This window comes from Crocodylus porosus, unplaced genomic scaffold, assembly GCF_001723895.1.
Source record: "Crocodylus porosus isolate Cpor-Errol unplaced genomic scaffold, CroPor_comp1, whole genome shotgun sequence".
NCBI lineage: Eukaryota > Metazoa > Chordata > Crocodylia > Crocodylidae > Crocodylus > Crocodylus porosus.
Window position 1 is genome coordinate 90,655,284 of NW_017728918.1, and position 13,525 is coordinate 90,668,808.

Below are 13,525 nucleotides of genomic sequence, written 5' to 3' on the forward strand. Positions count from 1 at the left end.
ACAACCTTATCAGGGGCCACCAGCAGGGACTCGGGGAAAGTCTGTTCACCAGGGCCTCCCTTGGAGTCACCAGGAACAATGGCCACAAGCTGAGGGAGGATAGGTTTAAGTTAGATATTAGGAAGAACTACTTCACGGTGGCCAGAGCCTGGAATAGGCTTCCCAGGGAGGTGATGCTCTCACCTTCCTTGGAAATCTTCAAGAGGAGACTGAATAGGCACCTGGCCGGGGTCTTATGACCCCTCCAACCCCCAGTGCTCCTTCTTGCCCATGGCAGGGGGTCGGACTAGATGATCTGTCTAGGTCCCTTCCGACTCATTGATTCTATGATTCTATGATAACGAATTTTTGGAATAAAAAGTGTTATTGCATAAGATTGAATTCACACATATACAACCTGCATAAAGTGAGGGAAACCTGTATTACATGTCATGCATTTAATTGTTATCCACATCACACTTCAAGACTAAATTTACAAGAGAATTGTAAAAACCTTCTGTGATTATGTAAGCTATAAAAACCGAGGCTTACAAAAACTTTCTCAGTCAAAATTTTTCTCTCCCTCAATTAACCAACCCTTTCCCGTGTTTCCCAACACTTATTGTTTTATTCCTAAATCATATAATATTCAGTGTTTTTGTTAATTCTCCTGTTTCTGGAGGCAAATAGATGTTGATTAATTAAGGTTTTTGTCTTTTATTTGAAAAGAAATGAATTCTTGGGGTTCTGCTTACCAAGTAAAGTTTGCTAATAGTCCCAAATGGGCCCCCAAGTATGAGAATGCAAATGGAAAGCACCTAACACACAATCATTTTTTTTCTAGATTTTCAGTGCCTGATTCTCTGTCATCTTGAACATTGATTAGACATTTATACTAGTATAAAATATTACATCATAGGCATAAAAGACCCTACAATGTGCAGGGCACTTGGGAATTAGAACCTCATGTTTCAGCCTCAATTTCATATGCCTCATGATAGATGCTGTGTTAATGAAATAAATGTTTATAATCCGCCTGCTGTGTAATCCATGGAAATTTACTTTATAGTAACAAATCAAATCAGCTAACAGATGCCTGTTGATTCTCCTCACCTGTGATAGTTGTTGTTAAGTCTAAGAATGGTTTGCACCTTCCTGAGAGAGATTTTGGGTACATCCCTGAATTACACTTGTAGTATAGTATAGTGTCCATGAATATAAATATATAGAGTGTCCCTGAAAAAAATGTGTGTGTGTGTGTGTGTGTGTATATATATAGACAGAGAGTATCCCTGAATATACTCTACTCTATTCTTCTATATATATATGTGTTTCTGGAATCATCAGCAGTTCTAAAATCTGTTCCAAGTAGATACAAGAATTTGGCACCTACAATAATGATGTAATAATGTTCTCTCTACCTATACATCCTCTGCTTTTTTCACTGGTACAGGTAGTTCTTTACTTTCTGTCCCAAATTGCGGTATTGTTTGTTTCCAGATGGAGGGCCTCCTCCTCTGTCCCTGTGCTTTGGACAAAACAAAGTTATCCTGAGCAGGGACTAAAGGGCACAGGTCTTGCAGTGTGGTGGCACCACACAAATTACACCCGGGGAGGTTGTTTCAGACTCATTTTTGGACAAAATAGTGGTGTTAGAACATTTTGACTCCTCAAAGTAGGAGTATATCCTCACACCCTCTCTGTTCCTTTTCTTCCAGCCTGAAAGAACAACAGAAAAAAGGGTCAGGCAGTCTGAGGTGTGTCCCTTTCATCAGGGGAATTGTAGGGTACTGCTAGCATAAATGACACCTTACCATTGTTTCCTTGTTGCATACATCTGGGGCATTCTTAGGTGTATTAGTATGTCCGTAGCATGTACTACCTTCTAGGAATCTTTTGACTGTGTTGGTATCAGTTGGGGTATATGTACCTGTTCATTGCAGTCTATGATCATGTATCTTACTTTAAGCCATGTAATCATAGATTGTGACTGGCATGTAGAGACATTTGCTGGCACCGGGGGCCATGTCAACAAACTGATGCAAGTAACTCAAGGTGGGGGTGTGGAGAGCTAGTGGGTCTGTGGGGTGGGATGTTGGTGGTTTGTGGAAGGGTTGTCCATTTGGGGAGAAATAGAGTGGGTAAATATAGCCCATTTGGGGACCAGGGGGTGCAGCTCCAGGGCTGGGGTGAGCAGCTGGGGTTCCCAGCCCTAGGGCTGCACTCCTAACATGCACATATTCACTAAATCAGGCTAACCCACCACTGATTTATGTTAGTTCACCTCCTTAGGCAAATTAATTTAGATTGGGTCCATTTTTATTTTTTGCCCGATTTAACTTCCTTGAACATCTGCATAGATCAGCATTTAGATCCACCTGGTTAGGTTGATCTAAAAGCAACATCTGCACATATCCTTGTAATTTGGCTGGTCTAATTAAAAGCAGCCCTAAAGTCCTTTAAATTATGCCAGAGACTTATTCTGGATTCAGTCAGGCTGAAGATCAGGAAAAAGAAAAGTGATTTAGATGTTTTTTTTCATTGACAAATACCATTTTGTTGAAATTAAAATTTCTCATGGCAGTGTATCTGTGAAAATCTTGTTGGACGGTTTCTTAGATACAGGATGAAATTTCTAAACCAGAGAGTGAGCCCTGATTTAATTAGTCCTTTGGTTATTAGAACATTAATTTGAGCCGTGGGGCATCCAGATTTAATCATCTGCTTCAAATTAGGCAGAGCAGAGAAAGAAGAGGTGGTCAGTGCCCTAACCATTGATTTATTGACTATTCTGTGGTTTTAATGTTTTTCTCTCTCTTTCTCTCTCTTCCCCCTCCCCTCCATACTTTTTAATGAAAAACAGGGGCCAAAGTCTCTGTTTCATGCCAATGGAGAGAATAACTTTTGATATCCCCACCTTTTTTAAGGGACAGGAACATTCTTTCCCTCTTGCTTTTCCTTCCGGTACATATTCCTTCTGGCTATCCCAGGGTCTGGATTAAATACAACTCAAATTGACCTAGGAGTCTGACCCATGATCTTCAGTGTGGATGCCAAGAAGTACTCCCCTTTGACCAACTACGAAAGTATACTAAAGGGCTCCAGAGCCTGACTTAACCCACTTAACTCTGGACATTTGATGTGGACCTAAATTCCTCCTTTCTGAGGATACAGTAGTTATAGAATAGAAGCTCATTATATTTCACAAGAATGTGGCCAATCTTTTAAAAATCTTTTATGTATGGTGCACTTTAGAGAACCCTTAACATTCATTGAAAAGACCCTAATTCCATTAGAACAGGGGTGGACAAAATGCGGCCTGCCAGGCCATTCTATCCAGCCTGCGGGGACCCTAAAAAATGTGTAAAATTAGTATTTATCTGTCCCTGGCTGCCTGTCATGTGGCCCTCGATGGCTTGCCAAAACTCAGTAAGTGGCCCTCTGCCTGAAATAATTGCCCGCCCTTACTCTAGAACCATTGATGGATGAGAGGAAGGGGAGTTATGAGGATGAACACCTACAGAAAACAGTCGATTGAATTATATACCAGGATCATTGCATGAATATAAAAGTGAGCTTCAGAGCTTCCTCCCAGATAGGAGACATGTGGAACCTTGAGAGAATTGAGGCAAATATTTCCTTAAGTGAACCAGGTGCTTGCTCAGCCTGGTCATGTTTAAAATGAGATATACTGGGCACATCTACATGAGACGCTTACTGCGCATTAGCCTAATAACACTGCACAGTAGCGTTTCATGGCAAACACCTTGCTAATAGCCTAATGCAGTGTTATTAAGCTAATGCACAGTAAGCATTACTAAATAACCGTGTGTCAGCGCTACTTCGCAGTCACTCTAGGTACTGCACATTTAGTTAATACTTTATTAAGGAAGTGCTAAACTAAATGCACAATGTCTAAGGTGCGTTAATGAGCATGTAAATGCACCCACTGGCAATGAATTTAAACTCTACTTTTCTTTTAAAATATAAAAATATAAAACAGCGGGTGTGTTGCTATAGAGAAAAGGCTGTGAAGACAGAAAGCCTATAGGGTGCTATCATTCTTCAGCTAAGATATTTTTTTCCCTCCTCTCCCTCCAGCCCCCTCCACACACACACACACACACACGTATTACAGTAGCTATGAGCAAATGAACCAGAACTAATTTGCATCTGTGATAACAATATGTCAACAAGCCTGAAGAAAACTACAATGCAATGGCCACGTGGTGGTGTTACAGTTAGAGACTGGCAGAGAAAGGCTTATTCTGCAGGAGTTCAACTGACAAGTGCAAGTGCAGAAGCACACATGTAGGACTGAAAGTGAAGCCAGCAGAAAGGGGAGCTGGAACATAGAGAGCTGTGGCTTATGAACAAATAATAGAAACAATCCATTTACAGATGAGACTAGTCAGGTATCTGGTGCTCTGTATTCTGAGGGCTTTGACAGTGTATCACCATGACTGTTAAGAGTGCTATGTGTTGTCATTTGGGAAGTGACAGGAGTTGTGCTATTAGAGCCTCAAAGTGACTGAGGCATTGTGGTAATAGATACAGATCCCAGCTGTACTCAGGATCAAATAGAAGATAAATGAGCTTCTGTTATGCTTAACCCATTTTCCAGGAAGCATGCTCCGCTCAAGTTTGACCTGCTCTCTTTGATGAAAGGAAAGCTGTGTTTCTTCATCACAATATGCCTGTATGCACCATATGTCTGCCTCCGACTCCCAAGGAGAAGAAAACATCTAATACAAGTCTGCCAGGCAGCCCAGACCTGGTGTCCCCAAGGGGGATTTACAATGTATTAGCTTTGCACTTTCTGAAGGGCTGACAGCAGAGTAATGTCTTCAATAAATATGCTTTATGTGAGCGTGTATAAACAGTCAAATGTGTTGTTAACATTTAATAGCTTGTAAAAAAATTCCATTATTTCTCAGGACCAAATATGACTTGTTAATTTTATAATTAGGGTTGAACAAAGTGTCTAAAGTTGATCTTGTCTTGATCCTCAGCAGGATATTAGTGAGTAACAGGAATAAAAGATGCTCTTCAAACATGGAGACCATTACTTCATTAACTACCTCTTTTACAATCATATGCCATGATTGAAATTAGTTCTCTGAGTACTGTGAAATCTTGTCAACAAACAGTTAGCAGGACAGGGCAGAAGATCAGATTTTATTTTTATTGTAATATTTAGATTATTCCAAGCAAGATGAATAAAATCTCGAATCCAGGCTTTCAAACCCTATAGTCACATTCCCATAAGCAGGGGTATATAGTTGCTGTGGAGAAAAAAGCAGTGGCGCAAATTCAGGTTGCTGCTTTTTGCCCTGGTGTGTGCCACTGAATATAGGGTTAGCATGGGGAATAATGATCCAGATGGGGTAGGGGAGGCTGGGACCAGCACCTGTGCTGGCGCCAGTAGCGTTACCTGGGGTCCTGGGGCTTCCTGGGGCAGCAGTGGTGGTGAACCAGCAGCTGGAAGCCTGGCTAGAACTTAGAGCATGGCTCCAGCCAGCCAGGCTGCTGGTCTAGCAGCATATGCGCCAGCCACATGCACCACCTGGGGGTGGGGAGGGGGTTAGGCTTTTTTTTTTGACACTTGGATTTCCCAATGTAAAAAAAAGATGCCATGTTGCAAATTTGCAGCATGGTGAATGGGGGGACATGTGCCGTGTGCAGTTTGAGGCACCACAAACTGCACATGTGTGCTTGTCTGGATGTGCTCTATGGCTAGGGACAGACATTCAAAAAGCCAGAGCCTGATTTGATTCAATCTTTGCATGTTAGTCTAACCTGTCTAGATTGAAACAATTTGCAGTGGCTCAGGCCAAAGCTGGGGCGTGCTAGAATGAGCCCTTGGCTACAGTGAACCAGTGTTGGTGGGGGGCAGGGTGGGGGCATGGACAGCCCTAGCAGTAGCCTCAAGTACACTGGGGAGGGAGGGGATTTAATTCCCCCCTTGCTGTTCCATCACCACAGACCGGAGCCAGGATCCATCTAGTGCTCCCCTCTCACTGCTGCAGCCAGAGGCTGGCCATCATGGCCCGCTAAGGGAGTGGGGGCAGGGAGGGGGTTAATTCCCCCCTCTGCCCCCTTTACCCCTGGGGGACTGTAGCTGGGGTTTGCCAGCCCTGATCACTGCCACTGCTAATCACTCCCTGCATGGGATGACCAACAGAATAAGCTCCCTCCCTGCCCCCTTCATCAGATGCCAGAGGGAGAGGGGAATAACCCCCCTCCCTGCTCCCTAACCTAAGGGGTCATGCCAGCCAGCCTCTGGCTGCACCCTTACCCCTGCCACCGGAGTGGTGAAGGGGCAGGGACCATGATGGGTACAGCAGCCCCATATCATGGTTTCCTAGGGAGTGCAAGCCTGCACCAAGGGCAGGGGTGGGAGTGGGCTGGGCAGAGCTTCCATAGACAGCATGGGCCGAGCGGCAGCACTGGGGCTTGGAAGGGTGGCCATAGCTCCCCCCCAAACCTGTGCAGTCTGTGGCAGCTCTGTTCACCTTGCTCCCACCCCCACTCACAGCGCAGCCCCCTCACTGGGAAGAGGCTTGCACTCCTAAGGAAACCATGATAGGGGGTGATAAACCAGTCTGAGCTCAATCAGTTAAGTCTGGTACTACATTCAACTAGGTTTATCTCAAACCAGTTTTGGCCATTTTGAAATTGGTTTATGTGCACTGAACTTATATTCTGTTACAGATTTAAACCAGTTTCTGATCACTTAAACCTTTTTATGTGTGACTTCTGTCCCTAGCCTATGGGTCTTATGAGGGTATTACAGTGATGCTTTCATTAAGAGACACTGAAGGAAGCTGTACAAGACCATCTGAAAGTTTATGTCTCTTTGGCCTATAATAGTACTTAAAAGAGAACTAAAATGATTTCAGGAGTTCAGAATTTCTTTCAGTCTTCCCCAAAGCACAAAATGAATTCCCAAAGGCTGTTAAAAATGAGAAAGGCTTTTGCATGCAGCATAAGGGGAAAGTTCAGCTCAAAACTATTATGCATAATTTACATGGATGTTCTCCAGAGCTTGCCTGGGAATAGCAAAGAAAAAAAAATAATTAGACACTTTTAATATTCATTGAACTTTTCCTCCCCCGAGTCTGAGTTGTGACTTCAGCATTGTATTTCTAAAGGTTATAGAAAAACAACAACAGGAATGTGCTATCAGAGTGCATGGAAAGCACTCTTCCCAGACATGCCTACCCTTTAGGCCTGGATGTTTCACGGAGAGAGGAATGCAGCATGTACCACCTATGTGTCTGTGCAGATGAATTGTATTTGGGATAAATAGGAGGGACTCCTTTTGCTCACTAGAGAATAGAGGGAACCTTATTTTTTGTGAAAGGAAAGCAAAGAACCTGCTATTGCTTTTGCTCCTCTGGAATTGAAGGCAGGTCCTTGTTGTTGTCAGTCCAGGAGAAGTGCGGTAATACACTGATGTTAGCAGTGAAAGCCCCAGATGATTTTCATCTAGTCCTCAGCCACCTGAAAGAAAACTCTATGTAAAATGGGTATGTTAGGCTCTCTTGTGAAAAAAGATTACCAACCACCACATAGAGTGGAATCTGATCTAGGGTAATTTGTAAAGATGTCCTTCACAAGACAGTGTGTGTTTTTCCCTGGTGTCTGATTAAAAAAGGAAATATATACCATTGTAACCCCTGCATCAAATGACTCACTGGAAACATAAGCACTGATATTGTATTCACTAGTACATTTGCATACTTTATATGTGTGAATAGACCCAGTGATTTTGATTCTTGAAATTGTACATGAAGCACAGTATTTGGAGGAAAAAAATGAAAAAGGTTTTTTTAAGATAAATGTAATATTGCTAAAAGACAATGGGTTAGAGAGGTATGGTGGAAGCATGGCTATGAGCTTAATTCCCCTTTTAGCTATTGGCTCTACCAGAAGTTCCCTGTGAAAATTTAGGTATGTTATTTAATCTTTGTGGTCTTCGGTTCCTTATCCTCACTGCAGATACAGCAGTATTTCCTTTCTTGTAAACTTTATCTTGTCTATTAAGACTGACACTTTTCAAGAGTGTAAGCTTTTAAAGCTTCCTTCTCTGTGCCAGATATTGTCTAATGGCTTTGTGGGAAATGAAGAACTAAGAACTGGGTTCTGTGCCCCCATTCCCTGTGGGAATTCAAGCTCATATATCCACCCTCCCAGTCTAATAGTGTGCCTTATCTACCAGGCTAACCCTACAAGGGAAGAAGCTGACCCACTGTGCAGCCAGAAGTACAAGAACTACGGGAGGTAGAGAGAGACAGACAGAGTGCATAAGCAAGAAAGACCCTGAGTTTAATAGTTGGCTTGGGTTTTGCTTTGAGTAACAGACCACAGGAGTTCAGTGGCACTTCCTCATTTTCTGATTTGACAGATCAAATTATGCAAAGTCTTGAACATAAAACGTAATTCAGAGGATTTTTATATGCATATCTTCAGTTACATTCTAACAGAGCTAGATTCCTTAAATCAGGGCTAACCAAATGGCAGGGTTAACTCACAGCCTCCCACTTGCAGCAGTGATCTCCCCCTTGCTCTCCTACTCTGGACAATGGAGTCTTTGAGTTTTCCCCTCCCTTCTCCAGTTTTTTGTTTTCCCCAGGGACAGGTTAGGGTGGTCCAAGGGATTCAGGAAGCTTAAGGCCCACAGGCCCTGTGTGGCATGGGGGTGTCCATGTGGTACAGTGCAGAGCTGCACAGCAGACAGGCCTGCGTAGAGGTGGAGTGCCCATGCAGTGCACTGTATTGCTGCACAGTGGGCAAAGGCAACATGTCGGGGGGCACACACCTGCTAGATTTATGTGCCAACATTGGGATACAGGCCTGGGGCTGCAGCCTAGCTTGGAGCCAGCACCTGGCAGCAGTGGGGGCAGTGGTGGTGGTATGGAGTTGTAGCCCCTTACTTTTATTGTATATGAATTGTTTATGACAGCAAGGGTGCACTCTACTGCACGGTGGAGAGTGTGCCATGTACTGTGTAGCCTAGGGATGTATATGGTCCAAAGGGCATACAGCCCAGTCATTCAGAAGTTGGGCGGTCCTGTCTTAAGTAAAGACATGAACCTATACTAACATATCGGCTTAATAAGTTAAAAAACTAATTGCTGGAACTTATTGCTGGACTCGATGATCTCCCGAGGTCCCTTCCAGCCCTAATGTCTATGAAATCTATGAAATCTATGAAATTTATTGAGCCATAACCTTCTGAGCAGAAATTGTGACCTGCAGCAATTAACTTAGTTACTAAGCATTTGCTACACACAATTCACCTGGTAACTTCCCAGCTCAAGTAAATGTGCAACATGTACAGATCCGGGAAGAAACCCTTGCCTCTTTACAGGCTTATTGCGTGGTAGCCTAACAACACTGTACAATAGTGTGCTGGTCAAAAACCTTGCTAATAAGCTACTGCCCAGTGTTATTAGGCTACTGCGCAGTAACTGTCATGAAAAATACTGTGTGCTGGCACTACTACACAGTAACTACTGCATATTAATGAATATGTAGATACACCCTACCTCTACTAGCTGAAATGACTGTCACTCCTAAATGAGCCCTGATTCAGAGGACTGAAGAGTGTGGATGGCTAATCAATGTTTATCTTAATTATACTAAACATTCGGAAACCAGGGCACACAATCCTTCAGCTATACCCATGGCGAATATTATTTTTTGCTGATAGCAATAGACAATATCATATCAAGTCTAAAGAAGAACTGTAAAGATTTTCCCCCCCAGAAGAACAGAACACTAGTAAAGAACAGGTGTGTTGGAGAGATGAATGCAAAAAATCAGACCCTGGATGTACCCAAGCTTCTTTGCTTGAAAAAAAAGTGGAATTCTCTTATAGTATTACTATTTCTTGTTCCCATTTAGTGCAGAGATATCTTAAGAACAGCATTTTAACTTTTTTAGGCACTCGTGGCATCTCATAGGAACCAGGAAGTAATGTAACAGAAGTTTTGGGAACCTAAAAAGCCCTGAGGTTAGCTGAAATTTTAGGGTCTGAAGAAGGGTTGGTGCCTAAGCTGCAATACCTCAAATAGTTCTGAGAGGCATCATGAGTCACAGGCACACCTCAAAGTCACTAGTTCTCCTTAGTTTCCTCCTTGCTTCTTTGGGCAGGCCCTTTACTGTTGGCTTCTGCTAACATGTTCCCTCGTCACAGTCTCTTCCATTCAGTTTTAGGCATTCATATGTCAGAGCATTTTTAAGTATTTAACCACATACTTTTGCCCTTCTCTAATAGACTTCTCTCACATCTCAAATAATTCCCCCCTTGAGCTTGTTTACAAGACACAGAAGGAAGGTCAAATGTAGCATTGTAGAATGGCATGACAAGCCCAAAAGGAAAAAATGACAGATGAATAACATCTAGGATCTATACAATCACTGTGCAGGGTTTTTTCCCCCCCTCCATGAACTAAAGTAAAAATGCTACATTTGAATTGTATTTAAATATAAGTTGTCAACATATACAGATAGATACTACCAAGAATGCAATCAGCAGGATAAATTCAATGCATACAACTAATATCTCATCAAATAATGTTGGTAGTGGAGGAGACAAAGTGATTCTCTTAGCAAATGATTTAATACACGAGACACACTCTTTGCCAGATGGCAGAGTCACTGGAGCTATTATATCAGCTGAGGATCTGCCCCGCTAAGTCTGAAGTGAGAATACTATTGACATAGCAGACCGAGTAACAGAACTGAAGGAAAAGGAATAGTATGAAGAAAAGCTGTCAGATGACTTCTCAAAACCCACATGTTCAGGTTTTTGTAGCAGTGTATTCCTCCCCCACCCCCGGCCACATTGTGTAGGAAATAGTTTATGTAGAAAATGAAAGAAAACGATTACAGTGGCTGGGACAATCCCCCAAACCTTTTGTGACCTGTGCTATATGGAGTAATAGCAGCTTCAGGTCCATCTGCAATACCTGCTTGAAACACTTAGGGGAGTGGGAGACTTCCTACACTTCTGTTTAAAACCTGTGCATGGATCAGTTTCATGGTTTCTTTCGGGAACATTTTGAGACTGAGATTTGAAACACATACAACTCTCAGATTAGAGGAGCAATGAATAATAGAGCTTTGTGAGTGAGGCATCAAAGACAGAATATCAGGAGATTAGTAAATATGGTAGCTCCAAATGGCATTCAGATCTTGCCAAAAAGACAGATGCTGCCTGAGAGGAAAATGTATTCCTTAAGTTGACAGTTGGGCTTTGTGATTGCCTGTCAAACAAAAAGAGGAGCCATAAGGAAGAGCTGTAAGAAGCACTAGGTGGAATTACAGCTTGAGCATGTGTTTTCCAAAGAGCTATGGAGAAAGATTTTTTTTTAAATGGCATCTAAATTAATATTTAGATACCCAAATTAGTGGCCTAATTTTTCAAAAGCGCTGGGCACCCAAGCTCAGTAGGATGTTTCAGTGCCTAGGACAGTGCCACAATCCTGACCGAGACGTTTGAGGAATATCACAATCCAACTGTTTTAATCCAAGGGCCGACTGCTGACTTCAGTGTGGCATGTGGCATGCAGTCTGTGTGTGTGGCATGTCACAGTGTGGGGAGATGGCAGGCAACATGGTGGCAGGTGGGGTATGGAACAGAAAGCAGAGCAGTAGCTTGGGCAGGGAGCACAAAACAGAACAGCAGATCAGGGAGAGAGTACAGGGCCAAAGAACAGAAAGCAGAGCAGCATTTTGGGCAGTGGTAGGGGACCAGACTGACACCAGGGTATGGAGTGGGGCTTAATTTGTGACATACTTGCCTAAAAGTTTGACCCTCACTGTTTTAGTCAGTGCAGCTGTTTTGCCTGGGCTGGTCATTTTTCAGGAAATGCACCTTTAATGCAGTTTGCCTCTCAATAATGAAATTTGTTTTTTATTTATAAGAAAGAATCTATATAGTGTCTGATTCTGCATCTTATCTGCCTAATCAGCACCAAAGGGAATGATGCTGAATGCTAAGTCCCTGTAAAAGGTTATTCATCCCCAAATATGTTTTTGGATAGTCAGCAGTTGGTATGAAGAAACGGGTAGCTGTGTATTTCTGTTGCTGGTGATCTGTGTGCAAAATTTTCATATGACAAATGTCACAAGTGGTTGACATAGCAATATGCACAGGGAATTAAGATGGAAAGAACCAGTAGTCAATCTAGTCATGATCTGGAGGTATCCATTAGAGTAAATCACTGCAGGAGGTTTAGGGGAGAGAGGGTAATTCTTATTAATATAAATAGTAAGGAATGAAAAGAAATGCTTTAAGCTATGCAGAATTAATCTCTTGAACTCAGTGATGCAAAATATTAGCTAAGTAGAAATTACTGGGGTTGCCAGTCTTTTATGCTTCAGGGCAAAAGCTGAAAAATAGATGAGAGAAGAAACAAACCTCCCTACGCAAGCCACTTGTTCACAATTGCCTATGTGCATTATTGAACATTTTTGCCTTCCTCTGAGCCAGGCATTATTGGTTCTAGGCTACAACATCATAGGATATTAGTTATGTGGTCTTTTGTTCTGTTCTTTTGTGACAGACCTTGTGTTCCTGTACTGCAAAAAGAAACTTTTATTATATTTCTGTTTTTTCCTTTCCTTTCATGCTACATCAGTGGTAGGTACTACAGCTATAGGGCCAAATTCTCCAGTATACTACACTTGAGTAGCACAAAGGGACTATTAATATCCAGGTAGGAATCCGCAAAGGGAAACACTGATAGCATAAGCCTGCCAAAGACTGCTATTTTGCCAGTTCCTATCTCCCTTGGGATAGAGAGCCTGTCAGAGGCATGGTGGAGCAGAACACTGCAATGCAGATCTTTCATTGACACCAAGCCCTTTAGAGATCACTTGTTGGTTACATGAATTAGAGTCTTCCCTTGGCTGATGCAACTGATGCTGGGGCCTGGCGAGTGACCTGGCTTCTCAACACCTCATGTTTCCCTCCCAGTGCCAATTCATACTGAGGCAGAGTCCTGGATACAAATAGCAAACTAAGTATTCCATTAATTAGGCACCTGTAATTTCACTCCTCTACATATGACATAGAAAATACCATACAATTATGAATGCCCATGTGTTAATAAAATTGCAGCTCTTCTTGGGTGTTCAAAACATTGAACATGAGTCTTCCATGTGCTGTATGTAACATTTTCTGTAGTTTGATTTTTTTTTCTATTCTTACATTTCTCTAAAACATAGATTGAGGCTCTCACCCAGAACCAGTCTTGAAAATACACACATTTTAGTACTTAGATACTCAGGTGGTAGTGGTCAGAGAGTCAAAGCCTCAGCCTGGGATTATAACTTTATAGTTCAGCAAACAGATAGCAGTAATGTCTTAGCTAATAAGCATGTCCCTTTCCCCCTTGTAATTAAAATGAACACGAACTGCACAGACCAGTGGCTTGACTAAGATGTTCTTTCCATGAGACGACTGTTCTTACTTTTATGTGAGTGAAGTTTGTGAAAAAAATCAAGGACTTCTGCATGCTCCCAGGAATAG